The sequence below is a fragment of the Lithobates pipiens genome, unplaced genomic scaffold (genome assembly GCF_037356315.1).
Source record: "Lithobates pipiens isolate NorthernLeopardFrog02 unplaced genomic scaffold, aLitPip1_a1.2 Scaffold_19, whole genome shotgun sequence".
NCBI lineage: Eukaryota > Metazoa > Chordata > Amphibia > Anura > Ranidae > Lithobates > Lithobates pipiens.
Genome location: NW_027507764.1, coordinates 486,376,535 through 486,394,328, shown reverse-complemented (window position 1 = coordinate 486,394,328; position 17,794 = coordinate 486,376,535). Strand labels below are relative to the sequence as shown.

Sequence of the window (17,794 nt, the reverse complement as noted above, 5' to 3'; positions counted from 1 at the left end):
TATGGTTGCACTACTATATACACACAGGCGATGAGTTGACCAATACCCTCCCATCTTTTATAAACTGCTTCACTATCTAGGAACTTTTTCGTTTGGTCTTTCCTTCACTGCTGCTGAGCTGACCTAGTTGAAGCAGTGCTGAACTGGTTTACAGTACAGGTGGCTTACTGGATCTTATCTGGATAATACCACATCTTTGTACCAAAACCTACCCTGACTATCTTCTTTGATCTGTAGACGTCATTATTCTTGTGATTTCCAGATCAGTACTTGAGTTATTTCCAAGCTGGTGACCTCCAGCTTGCTATCCCCTCCTTCCAAGTGAAGTTTTCTGTTTGATTACTATGTCACTATCTCTATTTGTAACTGCCACTGTCTAATTCACATGCATTTTGATTTAGGACACATATAGAGCCTCGAGATTTTCAAGTAAGAAAAAAACTGGTACACAGCGCGTTCTACTGAGGTTTCCCAGGATCCTTGCAATGCGATTTTAAACTTGACAACATCATCATTTTTTATTATCTTTTGCAATTACCTATTGTCTATGCCTTTCTTTATTTATATTATTTGAATAAGGATTTAATCAGGAATATACTTCTGTTAGCTCCCTTTTCTATTCCAGAGTCAAGGACAACTTTTGGGTTCTCCTTTTTCCAACCCTCCATTTTTTTTTTTTGGTATAGTGAAGAAACAATGACATTTGTGCCAAACCATTTTAAAAGCCCAGTGCAAATCTTCCCAGGCTCCGGCAATAGGCTACCTCCATATATTGGAACTGTGGTAATACACTAATAAAAAGAGAAAACATTAATCTCTGGTACAAAGTATAACAGCAATGGCCTCCAATCCCAACTGTCGCTCTCTGAGAGAGAAGCTGTTCTGTTTCAAATGTTGATATATGCAGCACAGAGTACAGAGCCTGGAAAAAGACCTGGGTAGACCAAAGAGGTCTCCATAACAACAAGAACTGAGAAGGAAGGGAACTCTATAACAAGAAGAGGAAGGTCTGTGCCAGAGGGAACTTCACAAGACCAAAGAAGGGACTTCAAACTAAATCTATACTACAAGGGCACCTGGTTTCCTACAATCATTTGAGTAGAATGAGTTCCTGTTTGTTATGGAAATCATGAACTATATCCCAAGTGAAGTAACTTAGTGGAACTGGACTAAGTGGTGAGTTAAAAACCAGAGTTTAAAACAGGAGGTTATAACAGGGGTCAAATTACCTGTATAGTGTGAGTGTGTACCTTCGTATTGTAAGTACATGAGTACTGCGAGTGCATGTGGGCTGTATTAGTATCAGTGTCAGGTAGCGCCTGTGTATTGTGAGTACCTGAGCGTTGTCTGAGTAGTGTGTGTGGACCGTTAGCACTTATGTATTGTGTGTACCTGTGTATTGTGTGTGCACATTGATCTGCACATGTGTCTGCAAGTGCACGTGGGTCTGCGAGCACCTGTGTATTGTCTTGTTGAATACCTGTGTATTGTCTTGTAGAGTACTTGTGTATTGTCTTGTTGAGTATTAGTGCCAGGAAGCTAGTTGTTAGGTAATTTGGACAGGGTATAATCCCCAATCCTCATTAAATTAGTAGTACGATGCCTGGCGGGTATGGAGATGCGACTCAGTGTACATATTGCGGCATGTATGCGTTCCTTGATCATCCGATCAAGGACGAATACTGCTGTGCAAAATGTAAGCACAGTGTTTCTCTGTGTTCTCACCCACACATGCCCACCATCTTTAGCCTGCTGGGGCTCTTTGCCATCTCTTATCCCCCTCACAGGAGTGTGGACGGAGGACACTACTGTGACCCGGTGCGAAACAGGTTAGTCCTGACTCCCGGGCGATGCACACTGGGAGCAATTGATGGGGCACAGTAGCTGCAATTGATGGGCACACTGGCAGCAATTGATGGGGCACACTGGCAGCAATTGATGGGACACAGTAGTGGCAATTGATGGGCATATTGGCAGCAATTGATGGGTACAGTAGCTGCGTTTGATGGCACAGTGGCTGCGTTTGATGGGCACAGTGGCTGCGCTTGATGGGCACAGTGGCTGCGTTTGATGGGCACAGTGGCTGCGCTTGATGGGCACAGTGGCTGCATTTGATGGCACAGTGGCTGCATTTGATGGGCACAGTGGTTGCAGTTGATTTTTGTTTTTCAGTTTGTTTGAACCCACCAAAAATTTGGAGCAACAGCCTCCACTGGCTGGGGCCAATCCTATTTAATTTGTTCATACATGACCTGGAGGATGGGGTAATACAATCTCTGTATTTGCAGACAACACTAAGTTAAGCAGGGCAATAACTTGCAGCGCAAAACCTTGCAAAAAGATCTGAACAAATGAATGAGGTGGGCAACTATATGGCAAATTAGGTTTAACCTGTTGTAACCAATGTACGTCAGTAGAATTGCACGGGCAGGCAAATGGGCGTACAGGTACATCTCTTTAAATTTGCCGCTGTGCCATCATGTGCATGCCAGCCGAGACCTCCGTAAGTCGGGTCACAGGTCCCGTGGACTCAATCGCTGTGGGGATACCCGCGATCGTCTCACTGGGCGGAAAAACGGGGAGATGCTAATGTAAACAAGCATCTCCCCATTTTGCCTAGTGACAGTGCCACGTGTGACGTGTTATATGTAGCCACACCCCCACAGTTCGAAACACTCCCCAGGACACACTTAACCCTTACCCTGCCCCCTAGTAGTTAACCCCTTCACTGCCAGTGTCATTTACACAGAAATCAGTGCATTTGTATAGCACTGATTGCTGTATAAATCACAATGGTCCCAAAAACATGTCAAAAATGTGTCAAAAATGTCCGATGTGTCTTTCATAATGTCGCAGGAATGCCAAAAACCGCAGATCGCTGCCATTACTAGTAAAAAACATTATTAATAAAAATGCCATAAAACTATCCCCTATTTTGTAAACGCTATAACTTTTGCGCAAACCAATCAATAAATGCTTATTGTGATTTTTTTTTACCAAAAATATGTAGAAGAATACATATCGGCCTAAACTGAGGAAAAAAAAATATTTATTATAGCAAAATGTAAAAAATAATGTGTTTTTCTCAAAATTGTCGCTCAGGGGTGATCAAATACCACCAAAAGAAAGCTCTATTTGTGGGAAAAAAGGGACATTAATTTTGTTTGGGAGCCACATCGCAGGACCGTGCAATTGTCAGTTAAAGGGATGCAGTGCCGAATCGCAAAAAGTGCTCTGGTCACGAATGGGGGGTAAAATCTTTTGGAGCTGAAGCGGTTAATGTAGAAAAATAATAATGCATTCAGATGGCAGAAATGTGAATGCAAGCTATACACTAGAGGGAGAACCTCTGGAGGAATCTAGGATGGAAAAAAACCTGGGGGTCCTAGTAGATGATAGACTCAGCAATGGCATGCCAGGCTGCTGCTAACAAAGCAAACATAATACTGGCATGCATTAAAAGGGGGATTAACTCCAGAGATAAAACAGTAATTCTCTCGCTCTACAAGACTCTGGTCTAGCCGCACCTAGAGTATACTGTCCAATTCTGGGCACCAGTACTCAGGAAGGATGTACTGGAAATGGAGCGAGTACAAAGAAGGGCAACAAAGCTAATAAAGGGTCTGGAGGATATTAGTTATGAGGAAAGGTTGCGAGCACTGAACTTATTCTTTCTGGAGAAGAGACGCTTGAGAGAGCATATGTTTTAAATTTACAAATACCGTACTGGTGACCCCACAATAGGGATAAAACTTTTTAGCGGAAGGGAATTTAACAAGACACGTGGCCACTCATTAACATTAGAAGAAAAGGGGTTTAACCTTAAACTACGTAGAGGGTTCTTTACTGTAAGAGCGGTAAGGATGTGGAATTCCCTTCTACAGGCGGTGGTCTCAGCGGGGAGCATCGATTGTTTAAAAAAACTATTAGATAAGCACCTGAATGACCACAACATACAGGGATATACAATTTAATACTGACATATAATAACACACATAGGTTGGACTTGATGGACTCTTTTTTCAACCTCACCTACTATGTATCTATGTAACTTTTTAGTGTATCCCTATTGCATACAGACTGTTGTCAATGCTCATTTGCTAGGGAGGTTAGGTAATGTGTGCATTTGTGGTGTATGCATAATTGTAATACTATGTATGTTTTGTATCTGGAAGTAGCTTGTATGTACGGAATAGTAAGAACACCAATACATATTAAGTATTAATTATACCAGTACACATATATACACCACTACACACTATAGGGGTTTCTACTTCCTTGCTTTTCAGCAAAGTAACCTAAAAATACAAGCAAAACAACAACACAACGATCCATGCATGGCAGCAATTGTAGGAGCAAAATGACAAATTCTTTAAAGTAGAACTATAGGCAAAACTTTTTTTCTAATTTTGGATAGAGCAAGGGAGGGTTATAACTCCTGACAGGGTTTTTTTCGCCATCTGTATCCCATTTCAGAGATTTCCCTTCACTCCCTGTCCCATAGCTAAACAGGAAGTGAGAGAAAATCCCTGGAAAATTAGGAGAATTCTTTGGGGACCCCCAGGTTATCAGAACTAGTGTCCCCATTGGATGATTTCCTCTTTATTACTTTTACTTTCACTTTCAATGATAATGCTAAACAGTACAAATAGAGAGGCTAAATCTTCTAATCAGGGGCAAAGACGCTAATAAAAACCTGACAGGTGTTCTAATCCTTCTAAACCCTATCCAAAACTAAAAAGAAAACGTTTTACTTTTAGTTATACATTAATATTGTTATGACAAAGGGAATTTGTGGTTGATTAAACAATCTGCCACAAATTATGAAGAAAATTTGTAGAAAATATTATTTGTACTAAAACATACAGGAGGTTATGTTCTATGTATACAGCCATCAGCCATAACATTATGACCACTGACAGGTAAAGGGAATATCTCATTACAATGGCATCTGAAAATTTGTGAAATATGTATGGCAGCAAGAGAATACATGTTGTCCATGAAGTTGATGTGGTGAAAGCAGAAAACAATGGGTATCGCAGACTGTTGTGTATGGAATTGTGAAGCCCATGGTGACCCATGTCCACAGCCAAAAGCTTCTACAATGATCACATCAACATCAGAACCAGAGCAATGAAAGAAGGTAGCCTGGTCTGATGAACCACATTTTCTTTTACATCATGTGGATGACCAGATGTGTGCGTGTCAATTACCTGGGGAAGAGATTGCACCAGGGTGCGGTATAAGAAGGCAAGTTGACAGAGGCCATGTGATGCTTTGGGCAATGTTCTGCTGGGAAACCTTGGGTCCTGCCATTCATGTGGATGTTACTTTAGTGTCCATGCCTCAATGGGTCAGGGCTGTTTTAGCAAAAGAGGGGCATACTCAATTTTAGGTGGGTGGTCATAATGTTGTGGCTGATTGGTGTATAGTAATATGCATGATGTAATAGTTAATATTTCTAGACAGATTATATTTAAAAGAGTAAAATATTCTACAGAGTGATAAACGTACATGAACTTGTTCAAGGGATAATGAATTTGTGTTTGCTGTAGAGAAGCATTGCAATGTAATATAACTTTATGTATGCAGGGTCATGCCAAGATTACAGTTTGCCATAGCTCAGTGTTTTATATTCACAAAATGAGTCAATCTGATTTATGGAGGTTACTGACCTTAACAGGCAATGGGGAATTATTATTTCTTTTATTACAGGTTTTCTCAGATTCCAAAAAAATCATACTAAATTATATAAACACAAGATTATATTGAGAAACAGAAAATGTTAACCAGCAATAGGTGTATCTCTAAGGCAGGGGTCTCAAACTGGTAGCCCCCCTGCTGTTGTAAAGCTACAAATCCCATCATGCCTCTGCCTCAGGGAGTCATTCTTGTAACTGCCAGCCTAGGAAAGCCTCATGGGACTTGTAGTTTTGCAACAGCTGGAGGGCCACCAGTTTGAGACCCCTGCTCTAAAGGGTACTTCTGCTTAAGCAATTTATCACTGATGGCCAGCATAGAAAAATGCAATGCAATAAAATATCATCTATGGCTCCCTTTCAATATATCTCCAGCCAAAACCTCTCTTTTTTGTTTATTTGAAACACAGTGGGAGTTTGCGCCTCAATATTTTTACTGCTACCTGTGGCACCTTTCAGAGACTTCCTTTCACCTCCTGTCCTATTGGCAATATTGTCATAAGAACAGACAGCGATATAGAGTTTACAGTGGTTATAGCGTTACTTTGCGCTACTTAAAAAGTTGTTATATTAAAAATGATTGTACAGTTTCAAGGTTTTCCTTTATGCATTCTGTGCATGAAGGTGAAAAGCCTTTTGTGTTAAGCACCCTTCCCAATACTTTCCTGAGCACCATCTCAATCCAGCGATGTTCACAAGAGCAGCGGCTCTCCCGGGTCTCTTTCTTCTCATTGGCTGAGAAAGCAGTGGGAGCCATTTGGAAGAGAGAGTGGGGGTAGGGCTGTGTCGTGCTCTGTGTGTGAATGCTGCTTGTTATGGAAGAACTTGGCAGGAGGGAGTGGCCTGGCGTGATGGTGGGGGACCCGATAAGAGGAGCATTGAGGCTTATCTGCGCAAAATCAACTGCACAGAGCATGTAATTATGATATATTTGTTATTTTAAAAATCTGCCTTGAATATCACTTTAACTATGACTTCTAATAGACATTGCCCTCACTTTTCACTAGGACTGGAACTGAGGGTAAATCTCCCAACTGGGCCTCCGACAGCAGCAGAATCTGATAGATGTTCTAATCCTTCCCCATACTATCAACTTGACACACTGACTGGAGATAAACATTAATTGATCTGTTGGAGAAAAATGTTAACTACGAGGCTGAATAGATGGAGTCCAAATTATATACATAAATTAATGACACAAAGGCTTCACTCACATCTTCCTTCCCTGCTTTGTTAATGCAGGACCACATGGATAATATATGTAATAATGGCTGAACTCAACATTGTTAGATTGTAAACGTCACGATTAGGACCCTCCTATTCCTTCTGTATTGAACTGTATTGTAATTGTGCTATCCCCCTTTATATTGTATAGTGCTGCTGTAAATTGTTGGCCCTATATAAATCTTTTATGGCACACCATGTACTCCTAATGGGTTTTAATAGCTTGCAGTCTGTAGTGTGACAGAACTGAAATGTTTTACAGTTTTATGATGGGCTAATTCTAATTATCGCATTGGGAAGTGCAGATAACCTTTCTATATGTTTGCTGTTAAAAATACATTGAGATGATAAGCAAACCCTGATATACTGCAGTGTTACAAACCAGACCTCTTGAGGCTAAGTTCACCTTTTTTTTTCTAAATTCTGGGTCCCCTATGCACCAATATAGAATTCATGTACTTTTTTTGCAAAAAAAACCCAAAACTTTCCATAAAATCTACAGACGCGTACCTTACTGTCCTCCATCCATGATTCCAAACATATCTATTGCTTCTGTCTTATGTCCTTACAGACTTTAGGTTATGAGACAGGAAGGAGTTGACCAGCTGACCTCATTAGCACACACGCTGCATCATCCATCCTCCCATTCCCAGCCTTTAGGCCCCCTTCACAGTCGGGCATCGGTGCTGCCCGGCAGTGAAATGCCGCTATTTCTAGCAGCACTTTACCATCATTTTTGCGGGGGTTTTCAGCCACCAGTGGGGCGGTTTAGGAGCAGTGCTTTGCCGGAAGCTCGGCAGCGTTGCCCATTCAGTTGAATGGGCCAGAGCGGTTTAGGAGTTCTGCCAGCGCACTGCTCCTCTGGCTTTCACACTGCAGAGACAGGAGTGGCTCTTTACAGGCGCTATGCATGTGCTATTTTTAGCGCTGTAATGCCTGTAAAGTGACTCAGTGTGAAAGGGGTCTAAAGGCATTCAATTAGTCATTTACAAATTTGCTCATAACAGGTCTGAGTTAAGTTTTATGTCACTGCTGGAAAAGTGCATTTCTGAGTCATGTTCTCAAAGGGGGTCACTGGCTGTAAAGTAAGATGGCTCTTGTGTCTCATATTTAGAAAAAAATTTCATGGCTAACTTATGAATTTTGAAATAACATGGCTGCTGTGTCTTTTCCCACCAGTTTTCTGAGTGCTCAATTCGCATTATCATCACATCCCCATAAATATTAGTAGATGTTATAAGCTTTATTTAGTGATAGCATTTGCTTTTCCATGTCTCTAGAGTGATGTAAACTTTCATCTGATCTTTTATACACTACTTATGTAGACTTTACCAGCAAAGTTGAAAGGGGAAAACCTGTTAACATAACAATTTTGTGAAAAAAAATTAAAAAATAAATAAAAAATCTTTATTTTGCAGAGAATTGTGGGAAAAAATTACAACGTGAAAAAACTTGCCATACTCATACTAAATACCTTTGAATGTCTACTTTGCAAAAAAGGGTAATTTGGGGGGTATTTGTACTTTCCTGGCTTGTTAGAACCCTTTCACACTGGGGCCATGGGTTCTTTAGCGGTAAAGCGTGGATAGTTTTAGCCGTGCTTTACCGTCGTTTCTGCACTTTTAACCCCCGCTAGAAGTGGAAGAAAGGGTTAAAAGTGCCCATGTTGGAGTGCTTCGGAAAGTGCTTTACAGGCGCTTTGGAAGTGCTGCCCATTAATTCCAATGCTCCAAAGATGCTGCTTGCAGGACTTTTTTCCCGTCCCGCAAGCGCACTCAGGTTTTCACACTGGGGAGGCAAGAGAGGCAGTTTTCAGGTCCTTTACAGGTGCTATTTTTAGTGCTAAAACACCTGAAAACTGCCTCACTGTGAAAGGGGTCTAATACTGGCCACAGACTATATGAAAAATCAACCAAGCCTATTTTCGGAAAATGGACATTCAGCCATGAGAACAAACGATGCCATCATGTAATGACCGATAAATTGATTAGTGGACATAAATGAATCTATTTTTTGTTTGTTTTTTTACATATACCTAGTGCAGACAGTTCGGACAAAAACACATTATCCTTTCAATTTATTGTTTGTTCAGCACAACATTTCCAAACTTGTCCTTTGTTTTTTCAGCTCAAAAATGTCCCAACAATTATCGATTGTGTGCCCATTAACTGGCCGAAAAATTAACTGGCCAAATACTTGTTTCAGGCAATTTTTCGTATAGTGTATGGCCAGCATTAGTGTCTCAAAAACAACATAGGCCATCAGTTCATCAGATGTGATCAATTTTCAGTGATTGGCACCATAGCTTGTAGACTCTATAACTTTCACAAAAACAAAATAATATACACTAATTTGGGTTATTTTTTTAACAAAGATATGTAGCAGTATAAATTTTGTCCAAAATATATGAAGAAAAATTACAAATTTGCTAAATTTTATAACAGAATCAATAAAAAATGATGACTAAATTCCACCAAAAGAAAGCTCTATTTGTGTGAAAAAAAAGGACAACAATTTCATATGGGTACAGTGTTGTCATTCAAAATGTGAAAGCTGAAAATTGGTCTGGTTAGGAAGGGGGTTTAAGTATCTATCCCGTGGGAAAGTCATTAAATAATAAGCTAATATTGTAGCCCCAGGTACATACATAAATATAAACTAAATGCAGAAGCAGGATTTTTGGAAATATATTGTTTCAATAAAAGATTACTTATATAGACTAATTATGCAGACATTTGACATTTGAATAAGAAAAATAAACATTATTAAACATATCTCGGTAGAAGATCGGCAAGCACTACAAAGGAAAATAAATAAACACAAATTAGGTTTCTTTTTGTCAGAATCAGACTAAGCAAACACCTATTTACATAAGCTATAGCCATAGAACACTATAGCTTGAGGTACATAATGAATGAATATTATATGTGGGATTATGCATGGCATAGGGTTTATTGTATTTATCACCCACATGCAAATGTATTATCACTGAGTCTTTCGTCTTTGCTTCCATACTGTGGTGCTAAAAATTCAGTCTGTCTTCTGATTGCCATCATCTTGCTGAAAATGTAAAGCTTTCACATTTGTATTAGCTTCTAGACTGTGCTTGATAATCTCCTCAACCAGTTCTACCAACAAACAAATCTATTCAAGGTGCAGCTAAGAAGCTTATGCATATTTTTCCAGACAATAGAAGACCTTGTTTGATTAACTGTGGGAGGACAGCTCTCCAAACCATCATTCTGTCTGCATGAAAGATATCCTGGTTATTTTTCTTACAAGTGATTTGGAAGCAAGCAAAAGTTGCTATTATTATTTTATCCATTATATACTATTTTGCAACAATCGAATATAGCACCCAGAAATCTTGACTTTTGTTTAATTATAAAAAAAAAAAATGCAAGCCACAACTGTTTCTGCAGGTCGATAATCCTGTCCCAATGCCCTCCTAGGAAGAAAAAGAAGAGTGGCCACAGTCTCCAGTATTCTCTTCTTCACTTGTAAGACTTGGAAATGGAGATGATCAGCATACCTGCTTTGTGTCCCCAGTGTTTACAGAGGTAGGCAGAAGTGTGAAGCTATCACGTCTGATACTGAAAGTTAAAAGAAGGGAACCAAAGACAACAGTTTCAAGAATGGAAAAGGAGTAGAATGTTGAAATGTCCAGCATAAGCTTAAACCCCTGATTTATGTAGAACCTTAATGCCATGGCAGGTGAGATTCATCCATTGTCCTTAAGGGTCAGGATACAAATATGAGATCTGCTATTGCTGAGGCAGTCAGAGGATGGGAGGTCACCTTAACCACTTAAGCCCCGGACCATTTTGCAGGCCAAAGACCAAAGCACTTTTTGCGATTTGCCACTGCGTCACTTTAACTGACAATTGTGCGGTCGTGCGATGTTGCTCCCAAACAAAATTGACGTCCTTTTTCCCCACAAATAGAGCTTTCTTTTGGTGGTATTTGATCACCTCTGCGTTTTTTATTTTTTGCGCTATAAACAAAAAAAGAGCGACAATTTTGAAAAAAAAACTAATTTTTTTACATTTTGCTATAATAAATATCCCCAAAAATATCTAAAAAAAATAATTTTCCTCAGTTTAGGCCGATATGTATTCTTCTACATATTTTTGGTAAAAAAGGACGCAATAACCGATTATTGATTGGTTTGCGCAAAAGTTATAGCGTTTACAAAATAGGGGATAGTTTTATGGCATTTGTATTAATTATTTATTTTTTACTAGTAATGGCGGCAATCAGCAATTTATATCACGACTGCAACATTATGGCGGACACATCAGACTTTTTTTACACATTTTTGGGGCATTGTCATTTATACAGCAATCAGTGCTATACAAATGCACTGATTCCTGTGTAAATTACACTGGCAGTGAATGGGTTAAGTGTGTCCTAGGGGTGTGTTTCTAACTGTGGGGGCATGGCTGTGTATGACACGTCACTGATCTCTGCTCTGATCACATGGAGCAGAGATCAGTGACACTGTCACTAGGCAAAATGAGGAGATGCTTGTTTACATTAGCATCTCCCTGTTCTTCCTTCCCGTAAGGACCCACGATCAGACTCATGGAGGTTTCCAACCGGCACGGAGGCAAATTCAAAGGGACGTATCTGTACGCCTTTATGCCTGTCCATGCCATTCTGCCAACGTACTTCGGCGTGCGTCGGTCGGCAAGTGGTTAAAGCAGCCTTTCCCAAGCTTTTTACCCCAGGGGAACCATTAAAAAAATTAGGTCTCCAGGTACCTTTGCTAAAATTAATTAATTGATGGTCAATGGGAAACACTGGTAGCTACATACATTGGTAGCTACTGGGAAGAATGCTCCCCTCATGGTGGTGGTCAAAACAACAGCTTTAAAGGCCGCAACAAATTATATTGGGTTTATGCTGCTGGCTCTGCCATATATAGTTGACCATACAGACACCATCAAATTATTATTATTAATATTATGCATTATTTATATAGTGCCAACAGTTTGTGCAGCGCTTTACAACATGAAGGCAAACAGTACAGTGACAATACAATTCAATACAGGAGGAATCAGAGCGCCCTTCTCATTAGAGCTTACAATCTAAAAGGAAGGGCCACATAATAAAAACGTTGATAACTGTGGGGGAATGAGCTGAAGGAGATAGTGGAGATACAGTTGGCTTCTCTGAAGAGAAGGGTTTTCAAGGATCACCTAAAAGTCGACAGAGTAGGAGATAGCTGGACAGATTGGGGTAGCGAGTTCTATAGGTTGGCATAGCTCAGGGAAAAGTCCTGGAGGCGAGGATGGGAGGAGGTGTCAAGGAAGCTAGAGAGCAGGAGCTCTTGGGAGGAATGAAGAGAAGAATTTGGTTGTTATTTTGAGACTAGGTTAGTGATGTAGCTGGGGGCTGATCTGTGGATGGGTTTGGAAGGTATTGTTAATAATTTGAATTTAATTTGTTTTTGAGCAATGGGAAATGGGAAACTCAAAGAACTCCTATCCACCCCTGGGGGAACCCTGGTTGAGAATGACTGCGATGTCACCACACTTATAGTTCATTGGTTATTCCCTCCTGTTCCATAACCGAAGGTCCATACTGTACCTCCATAGAAACCTGGAGCTGGGGGAATGGTCTTCAGAAGCCTGTGCATTGCACCCACAAGGCACTGACTGCAATTGCAATGTTTTTTTGCATGCTCCAGTGCAAAGTGTTAATAAATGCCCATGTTTTTCTTTTTTTTCAATATGGGTTCAGTTATAATTTATTTTTTATTTGTTTTATACTAAAGGTGGTAAATGCCTTTAATGGTATACCAAAACAAATACCAACAAGTAAAATAGCTTCTGATTTTAAAGAGTATCCTTAAGTGAGTGAAAGTATATCTCTAAATTGTGCACAATCTAAGCAAGGACATCCCAAACGTTACACTTTTTAAAGACATCTGTCTATCTTCAACAATGCATTTTATCCTTAAAGGAAAGAACACATTCATAAGATAGCAAAGATGAAACTAAAGGAATATGACCAACGTTTTTCTTAAAAGTTCACAGTATAAATATAATGCAATCACACTGTATGACTTGGATGTTTGAAGAAATCCCTTGTAGATGCCTGCATCTGAATCAAACACCCAATTTAAGATTTTTAGATATACAAAATCCTGTGCAATACTTTAAAGGTAATCCAGTATTTTAGCATGTTAAGGGAAACATTTCCTTTTTAGCTGATTCATTCATAACATTTAGGCAAAATAGTCAATGTCCTGCTTAGGTCTTTAAGAAATTGAGTTTATAATACTTCAGATAGTCGTTACTATGGCCCATCATGCTAAACCTTCTCCACCTCCCTATTTAATGGATAACCACAAATTATTCTATCATAAGAGCGATGTCTCTACTGTTTATGAAATACCCAGCAATTACTTTACTTCTCCAGAGAAAATTGCTACAAATAAAAATACTGACACAAAAAAAAGTAAATATTAAATGGTGGATGTTTTCAACCCTTGGGTACTGGAATGAGGTCAGGATTATTAGGATTCAGAACATTGCTATAGAAGAAAAGCAGAACAGAAATATACAACTATATAAAACTTGACCTCTGATCCGATCTTGGAAATGAAAAGCTATTTGTTGCGTGCGTTCTATAATCCAGTGCTCCAAGATATTCAGCCTTATGCCTAAAGCTTTTCATGTACGGCTCAATGTAGGATTACTGAAGGTTGCTAGACACATGCGGATACCACTTAGCATTGGTGATGGTTTTTACTGTAGACCTCGAACTGGATAATTTGATGGCTAAGCTGTGAGACATTTTTTACCAACATTTTGTATGAGCACATCTCTGTGTACAGGTTAGCCTGATAAACTGCAACCAGGAAAATTCCTGGAAGTGTGCAGATTTTCTATTGCAATGAACGGAGACCAGGTGTACACATGCCTTCCCCAGATTGGATTTAGAAAAATGGAAGCATCTGAAAGGTCTCAATGGGGTGGGAGTAGATACAGTGCCTTGCAAAATTATTCACCCCCCTTGGCTTTTTACCTATTTTGTTACATTACAGCCTTTAGTTCAATGTGTTTTTAATCTGAATTATATGTTATGTATCAGAACACAATAGTCTAAGTTGGTGAAGTAAAATTAGAAAAATATATACATAAAACTATTTTTCAGAAATTAAAAACTGATAATTGGCATGTGCGTATGTATTCACCCCCTTTGTTATGAAGCCTATAAAAAGCTCTGGTGCAACCAATTTCCTTCAGAAGTCACATATTTATTGAAATGATGTCCACCTGTGTGCAATCTAAGTGTCACATGACCTGTCACACATATACACACGTTTTTTAAAGGCCACAGAGGTTGCAACACCTAAGCAAGAGGAACCACTAACCAAACACTGCCATGAAGACCAACAAGACTCCAAACAAGTAAGGAACAATGTTGTTGAGAAGTACAAGCCAGGGTTAGGTTATAAAAAAATATCCAAATCTTTAATGATCCCTCGGAGCACCATCAAATCTATCATAACCAAATGGAAAGAACATGGCACAACAGCAAACCTGCCAAGAGATGGCAGCACACCAAAACTCACGAACCAAGCAAGAAGGGCATTAATCAGACAGGCAGCACAGAGACCTAATGTAGACCTGGAGTAGCTGCAGAGTTCCACAGCAGAGACTGGAGTATCTGTACAGAGGACGACAATAAGCCATATGCTCCATAGAGTTGGGCTTTATGCCAGACGTACATGTTTGCATTTGTATGTATGTGTACATGGGAGTGAAAGGCTTTTAACAATGCTTTGTGGTTTTCTGTAAATGTATTTTAATGAACTTTTTTAAAACTTTTTTTTTTTTTTTTTACAGCGGCCTAAATCACCTCTACTACATAGCCAGCACCAGAAGTGAAAATGTAAAAATAAAATAAAAATCATGGCTGCAATAGCAAAAATAAAGAAATAAAAAAAGTTTTATTTTTTAAATATCATTTTTATTGGCAGACAAAGCCCCTTATATATATTTTTTTTAATAGTAGATGTCATGATCACACCTTTTAACCATTATTTTCAATTTACCAATGTACCAATATAAGAAGTACTCATAGGGGTACACATACTAGTGAGAAATTGTGTGCTGAAAAGACAAATGTAAAACTTTCTTATCGTCATCGTGTGTATAACAGAATGTAAATGCTTGAGTAAATGTAAGTAATTTTTGTAGAGTGCATAAAGAACTGCATGAACCTGCTCAAAATATTTGTGCTAATGACTTTTAATTCTTGTTGTAGTGGAAATTTGCCGACAGTAAGTGCTAGCTGTGGGAGTATTTAACAGCCTGAATTGCACTGACCTTTTAAAATGAGTCTGTGCTTCAACAGTTCCCTACTTACTGTACCATTGTTCTTATTTGATTTCACAAAAAAAATTGGAAAATAGTGGTCAGTAGTACTGTATAAGACATATAAAAGAAGAAAAAAAATAATGAACTTGCACCAATCCCTTCCCCAGTAGTGATGGCCGAACGGTTCGCCCGGCGGTCGTTTCGCGGCGAATTTCCGACATTCGCGGTCCGCACGTTCGAACGCCTTTTTCCGTCGTTCGCCGCGGCGGACTTACGTGTTTAATGTATACAAGAACTTTAACCTTTGGTGACACGTTTATCATGTGATACAGGACAGCCAATTGAGACATGACAGCACATGGACACTTGTACATTCCCCCTAACCTATAAATACACCCGATCCGGTGGCCATTTTACATTCTTTCTTCTGTTACGATAGGGACAGGTTCCTGTGTGGAGTAGGGAGAGATAAACCACTAGCTATTTGGTACACAAAAGTTCTTTTCAGGACTGGTATAGGTGTTAGGTGTTGATAGGTTTGCTGTGCTGCTGATTCTTGCAGCAGCCTGAGTGTCTTTTGTTAGTTTAGAGAAAGGGAAAGGACGGTGTATGCTACAGGGACAGCCAGATTAGTCTTTCATCATCATCATCATCATCATCATCATTAGCTGTTACTATCAAGGTCCACAAAAGAGCTGTTCCAGTAACCACTAATCGTTCTCTTTTTTTGCCAATTTGTATAGGGACAGGAAGGAAGCAGTGTTGTCAGGCAGTGAGGGTAATTTTAAAGACTTGCTGTTATTATTAGTTCCACAAAGGTTCTTTTCAGGACTGGTATCAGTGGTACAGTAATAGGCTTGTACATGTATAATATTCTTTCTTCCAAATATAGAAAGGATATTATACTTGACTGCTGCCCTTCTGCTGCAGTCTGCTAAACATTCACAACTCACTTGTTCCACAAAAGTTCTTATAAGGACTGGTAACTTGGTATAGGGTGCTACGGTACATAGGCTTGAGTGCGGTACAGTCTGCTGTTCTGTAAGGACCGCTATCGGTCCACAATAGATAGGGTTGACGTGCACCACTGCTGACCGCTCACCTATACTGCAGCAGTCCTTCAGCGGTATAGGGACTGACGTACAGTCTGCTAATCACTAACACACAACCTGCTTGTTCCACAAAAGTTCTTATAAGGACTGGTAACTTGGTATAGGGTGCTACGGTACATAGGCTTGAGTGCGGTACAGTCTGCTGTTCTGTAAGGACCGCTATCGGTCCACAATAGATAGGGTTGACGTGCACCACTGCTGACCGCTGCCCTATACTGCAGCAGTCCTTCAGCGGTATAGGGACTGACGTACAGTCTGCTAAACACTAATACACAACCTGCTTGGTCCACAAAAGTTCTTATAAGGACTGGTAACTTGGTATAGGGTGCTACGGTACATAGGCTTGAGTGCGGTACAGTCTGCTGTTCTGTAAGGACCGCTATAGGTCCACAATAGATAGGGTTGACGTGCACCACTGCTGACCGCTGCCCTATACTGCAGCAGTCCTTCAGTGGTATAGGGACTGACGTACAGTCTGCTAATCACTAACACACAACCTGCTTGTTCCACAAAAGTTCTTATAAGGACTGGTAACTTGGTATAGGGTGCTACGGTACATAGGCTTGAGTGCGGTACAGTCTGCTGTTCTGTAAGGACCGCTATCGGTCCACAATAGATAGGGTTGACGTGCACCACTGCTGACCGCTGCCCTATACTGCAGCAGTCCTTCAGCGGTATAGGGACTGACGTACAGTCTGCTAAACACTAATACACAACCTGCTTGGTCCACAAAAGTTCTTATAAGGACTGGTAACTTGGTATAGGGTGCTACGGTACATAGGCTTGAGTGCGGTACAGTCTGCTGTTCTGTAAGGACCGCTATAGGTCCACAATAGATAGGGTTGACGTGCACCACTGCTGACCGCTGCCCTATACTGCAGCAGTCCTTCAGCGGTATAGGGACTGACGTACAGTCTGCTAATCACTAACACACAACCTGCTTGTTCCACAAAAGTTCTTATAAGGACTGGTAACTTGGTATAGGGTGCTACGGTACATAGGCTTGAGTGCGGTACAGTCTGCTGTTCTGTAAGGACCGCTATCGGTCCACAATAGATAGGGTTGACGTGCACCACTGCTGACCGCTGCCCTATACTGCAGCAGTCCTTCAGCGGTATAGGGACTGACGTACAGTCTGCTAAACACTAATACACAACCTGCTTGGTCCACAAAAGTTCTTATAAGGACTGGTAACTTGGTATAGGGTGCTACGGTACATAGGCTTGAGTGCGGTACAGTCTGCTGTTCTGTAAGGACCGCTATAGGTCCACAATAGATAGGGTTGACGTGCACCACTGCTGACCGCTCACCTATACTGCAGCAGTCCTTCAGCGGTATAGGGACTGACGTACAGTCTGCTAATCACTAACACACAACCTGCTTGTTCCACAAAAGTTCTTATAAGGACTGGTAACTTGGTATAGGG

At 40.3% G+C, this 17,794-nt stretch overlaps 1 protein-coding gene across 4 annotated transcripts in view; it reads right to left on the bottom strand.

Moving 5' to 3' along the window:
• Positions 1 to 17,794, bottom strand: part of RALYL (RALY RNA binding protein like) — a 1,540,715-nt gene that overhangs the window by 288,919 nt on the left and 1,234,002 nt on the right. The gene's annotated exons all lie outside the window — the stretch shown is intronic.